The 5,562-nt window shown below is 46.1% G+C and overlaps 1 long non-coding RNA gene across 1 annotated transcript in view; it reads right to left on the bottom strand.

Annotated features, from left to right (window-relative positions):
- LOC135271687 (uncharacterized) overlaps positions 1-5,341 on the bottom strand; it is a 38,026-nt gene extending 32,685 nt beyond the window's left edge. The window contains exon 1 of the long non-coding RNA XR_010339823.1: positions 5,162-5,341. This is a non-coding gene — a long non-coding RNA (uncharacterized LOC135271687). The remainder of the gene's footprint in view (positions 1-5,161) is intronic.
- Positions 5,342-5,562: the final 221 nt, after the last annotated feature.

Genomic DNA, 5,562 nt, shown 5'->3' on the forward strand with positions numbered 1-5,562 from the left:
TTATTTTTTGAGATGGACTATCGCTCTTGTCACCCACACTGGAGTGCAATGGTACGATCTTGGCTCACTGCAACCTCCGTCTCCCAGGCTCAAGCGATTCTCCTGCCTCAGCCTCCCAAGTAACTGGGATCACAGGCATGCACCACCATGCCTGGCTGATTTTGTATTTTTAGTAGAGACGGGGTTTCACCATGTTGGTCAGGCTGGTCTCAAACTCCTGATCTCTGGTGATTCACCCGCCTTGGCTTCTCACAGTACTGGGATTACAGGCATGAACCACTACGTCTAGCCTATCCTGAAAGTTTTTAACTGCATTTAGAATAAAATGCCATCTCCTTACACTGGCTTACAGAGAACCCTATATGATCAAGGTTCCTGCCTATCTCAGCCTCATCACCTTCCATTCTCCCCTTTACCTGCTCCTCCTTGTCCATGGAATCTCAAAGGAAAGGCCTTAACCACAGGGGGAATTTTCTCATGCAGGCTGCCTCCCCACACGTGATGGAGAGCCCTCTGGGAACAGGAACTTTGTCTCTCTCCTTTCCTGCTGAATTCACAGTTCCTAGGCACTCCAATATTATCAAAGTGGGCCAGGCAGCAGTGGCTTACACCTGTAATCCCAGCATTTTGGGAGGCCGAGGCAGGAGGATCTCTTGAAGCCAGGAGTTGGAGACCAGCCTGGGCAACATAGCAAGAACCTGTCTCTACAAATACTTTTAAAATTTAGCTGAGCCTGGTGGCATGTGCCTGTAATCCCAGCTGAGGTGGGAGGATCACTGGAGTCCAGGAGTTTGGAGCTAAAGTGAGCTATGATCATGACACTGCACTCTAGCCTGAGTGACAGAGTAAGAATCGATCCCTTAAAAACAAAAAAGTGTATAATGAATGAATGCTTGGGTACAGTTTGGATCTGGGAGACGAGGAAGAGGAAGTATCAGTGGTCTTTGTTCAGGTCTGAAGCCTTGTCTTGTTTTTGCTTTCTCCTGAGCCTCAGCCCACTGACTGGAAATGACTTCCAGAGCCCAGACCTCTCTCAAGTTGTTCATGCACCTGCCAGCAATCATTTTCCAGAGCACTCGTCACTGCTCCAACTCCAGCTTGGACCCTGATGACAAGTAGCCTAAACTGTTTTGAAGATTGTTGGGTTCTTGCAAGCACTGTACTCTGCCCGCTGATCTTAAACTCTTCAGCCCAGGCCTTTCCTCCTACTTACTTACCTATCCTGTTAGAGCTAAATCAAAACGGCTTGCTTGACCTCAAATTCCCAAATACACATACTCTTTAGGATGGCTATTATTGTGCAAATTTAAAAAAAGAAAACGAAAAACGGGTCGCGCATGGTGGCTCATGCCTGTAATCCCAGCACTTTGGGAGGCCAAGGCAGGTGGATCACCTGAAGTCAGGAGTTCAAGACCAGGTTGGCCAAGAAGGTGAACCCTCTCTACTAAAAATATAAAAACTAGCCGGGTATGGTGGCATGTGCCTGTAATCCCAGCTACTCAGGAGGCTGAGGCGGGAGAATCACTTGATCCCGGGAGGTGGAGGTTGCAGTGAGTTGAGATCGTGCCACTGCACTCCAGCCTGGGTGACAGAGCAAGACTCTGTGTCAAAAAAAAAAAACAATGATTAAGTGATTAAGAGGCCTGGCACAGTGGCTCATGCCTGCAATCCTAGCACATTGGGAGCTCAAGGCAGGCAGATCACCTGAGGTCAGGTGTTCGAGACCAGCCTGACCAACATGAAGAAACCCTGTCTCTGCTAAAAATACAGTATTAGCTGGATGCCTGTAATCCCAGCTACTCGGGAGACTGAGGCAGGAGAATCGCTTGAACCAGGGAGGCAGAGGTTGCAGTGAGCCAGGATTGTGCCATTGCACTCCAACTTGGGCAACAAGAGCGAAACTCTGTAAAAAAAGAAAGAAAGAAAATTAGCCGGGTTTGGTGGCGGGCGCCTGTAATCCCAGCTGCATGGGAAGCTGAGGCACAAGAATCGCTTGAACCCAGGAAGTAGAGGTTGTAGTGAACCGAGATCGCACCATTGCACTCCAGACTGGGTGATAGAGCGAGACTCAGTCTCAAAATAAAAAATGTTTAAGAGCCAGATGCCATGGCTCACGCTTGTAATCCCAGCTACTGGGAAGGCCAAGGCAGGAGAATCACTTGAACCCAGGAGTTCAAGACTAGCCTGGGCAACATAGCAAGACCCTGTCTCTTAAAAAAGAAAAGTTGCTAAAATGGTTAAAATGGCAATTTTATGTTATGTATATTTTAGCACAATAAAAAAATTTGAAATACACTCATTGGGTTTTGGCACCAGTAGGAGGGCACTAACATTAGGTTGAAATGTATGCTCCATCCTCGTTAGAAAAAGAAAAGAAAAGAAAGAAATGTATGCTCCAAAGGATGACAAAAGATATTAGATTTTTCCTCTCTCTCTGATTTTTGCTGGGCAGAAAATGTCTTCAGGAGCATACGCCTAAATTCTGATAATTTTGTTCAATTATTTGTTATGGTCTGAACATTTACCACAAAGGTTTTTTGAGATTCTGAAACTGAAAAACATATCTTAGAGTATCTCAGATCCTTTCTAAGAATCACCAGAACTTTCAAATAACATAGAGATTTGGTGGCATACACATAACTACCATCCACATTCTTTGCAGAATGGTCCTTCTACAAATATTCCTTTGATGAAGCACTTAGGGTACCCCATTCATGCAAAGTACACATCACCAGCTGTCAACCTTCCATGATAAATTTCTAATGGTTAACATCCTCCCTTTTGAATATGAGTAGGCTTCCCTTCCTACCCATTATATATTTAGACTCGTTCATTGTATATTTATCATCTGATTCTATTCTAGGTACTGAATGTGAGAGGCGATATCTTCCCCCAGTCTTCACAGCTAGGCAGCCAAACAGCATAAACATGACAAACAATCCAGAGAGAACATCCACAGCACACAGTAAAATGTACAGGGTCACAGCTGCCTTTGAAGACCAGCCTTAAATGTCTCTAACCAGTGATGGATAACAGACTCTCTTCTTGCTCGTTGACCTTGACGGATGCACAGTGGAAGTGGAACACTTCCTGACCCGTTCCTAGCTTAGGCTTGGTTGCAGAAGACTCCTAGTTCCCTTATTACAGCTGGTGTCCTTTCCAGAAAGGATTGCAATCTCCTTTAATAGTTTACCAAACTTAGACTCAAATTACAGACGAATATGCAAGCGCAGTTCCAACTTTCTCAACCAGGAAGTCTTACTTTCCCTTAATGGATCAAGTCCACATTCTATTTATTACCCTAGCTTGCAATGAACAAATATGTATTAAGCTCTTTGTAATTGATCACACACAATTGCTGGTGCTGTGAATATAAAAATGTGAAGTGGCTGGGCACAGTGGCTCACACCTGTAATCCCAGCACTTTGGGAAGCTGAGGCAGGCAGATCACCTGAGGTCAGGAGTTCGAGACCAGCCTCGCCAACATGATCAAATCCCGTTTCTACTAAAAATACAAAATTAGCCAGGCATGGTGGCGCATGCCTGTAATCCCAGCAACTCGGGAGGCTGAGACAGGGGAATTACTTGAACCTGGGAGGCAGAAGTTGAGCTGAGATTGCGCCATTGCACTCCAGCCTGGGCAATAAGAGCAAAACTCCGCCAAAAAAAAAAGACATCCTCTTAAGGAGGCCTTCTGTGGTCATCCTAGTTAAAATTTCACATAAACACATACCACCCGTTCCTCCCTCACACTCCCATGCTTTATCTCCCGCTTCTGGGCTGAATGTTTTTCTTCTTACCACCTACCACAATGTAAGTTATGAAGCATAATAATAAACTATATCCTCCTGAACTCACAACTCAACCTAAAAATTAAAATATTATCAGAGTTCAAGGTCACCATGGACAACAAAGCAAGACTCCATGTCTGCAACAAATACAAAAATTAGCCAGGCATGGTGATGGATCCCTGTAGTCGCAGTTATTCAGGAGGCTGAAGCCGGAGGGTTGCTTTAGCCCAACAGTTAGAGGCTGCAGGGAGCCATGATAATGCTGCTACTTTTGAACAACGAAAGACCTATTAGCTTTATTAAAAAAAATTTTTTTTGAGACAGAGTCTCAATCTGTCTCCCAGGCTGGAGTGCCAGGGCGTGATCTCAGCTCACTGCAATCTCCACCTCCCAGGTTTAAGTCATTCTCCTGCCTCAGCCTCACAAGTTGCTGGGAGTAGGGAGTATCCGCTATGCCCGGATAATTTTTGTATTTTTAGTAGAGACAGGATTTTATCATGTTAGTCAGGCTGGTCTTGAACTCCTGACCTCAGGTGACCTGACCACCTCAGCCTCCCAAAGTGCTGGGATTACAGGTGTGAGCCACAGCGCCCAGCAGCTTTATAAAAACTGGCTGTATCTGATTCCTTCACAGTAGCTGGATATTCTCCTTTTGCCCATGTTTTCATGTTGTGGCAATGAGAAACAACACACATGGCGCTCTGGTAGATGCTTAAATATAAACTGAGGCACTTTGTCACACAGGGTACGTTTGTTTAGCAATTGCCTATTAGATAGTTTCTCCCTAAGAACATCACAATTTATCTTTTTTTTTCTTTTTCTCTTTTTTTTTGAGACGGAGTCTCGCTCTGTCACCCAGGCTGGAGTGCAGTGGTGTGATCTCGGCGCACTGCAACCTCCGCCTCCCGGGTTCAAGCGATTCTCCTGCTTCAGCCTCCTGAGTAGCTGGGACTACAGGCATGTGCCACCACACCCGGCTAATTTTTAGTAGAGATGGGATTTTGCCATGTTGGTCAGGCTGGTCTTGAACTCCTGACCTCAGGTGATCCACCTGCCTCAGCTTCCCAAAGTGCTGGGATTACAGACGTGAGCCTCCGCGCCTGGCCCACAATTTATCTTTGATTTTTTAAAAAACATTATTGATTGAATCTGCCAGGCTTTATCTTAGAAACAGATTTCTCCCGGAAATGAAACCTTGCCAAAAATCAAGGGACCTTCAACTTCACCTTCATCAAACTAATTTGAATTTCCTGTAAGCTGGAGAGAGACTTTCCACGCTGGGTCTAAGAGGAGGGGAGTCAGAGAACTCGGAACTGGAGGGGAATTAAGCATTTCACGTAGGAATAGCACGTTATTGGGAGTTTGCCTACAGAGATTAATTTTTTTCTTTGGCTCGTGGTTCCACAAGGCCATGGGAGGAATTCCTAGGGCGTGCCCTTAGAGTGAAAAATAATCTATCTTATTTATATTCGACCACTCCCTAGACTCATCCTGCAGTCTCTCAAGTCCCCACCCAGAACGGCACGCAGCCGATTTAGGACCCAATGAGCAACACTTCCGTGCCTGCCCCATCCCTTCCTGGAGCACATCCGGGACTCGAGAAGGCATGGTCTTGGGAGGCGGAGTCTGACACAAGCCAGCCCCGCCCACCTGACTGAATTCACAGTCGCGCTCGCTTCTTCCCCCCGCCAGAGGTCGCAGGCTGCGAGAGTGGGTTCTTGGTTTGGCAAACACCCGCCCCCTCAGGTCCGTTCAGTCTCGCGAGAGAAAG

The sequence above is a fragment of the Aotus nancymaae genome, unplaced genomic scaffold (genome assembly GCF_030222135.1).
Source record: "Aotus nancymaae isolate 86718 unplaced genomic scaffold, 86718_ANA_hifiasm-v0.15.2.pri h1tg000089l, whole genome shotgun sequence".
Taxonomy (NCBI): Eukaryota; Metazoa; Chordata; class Mammalia; order Primates; family Aotidae; genus Aotus; species Aotus nancymaae.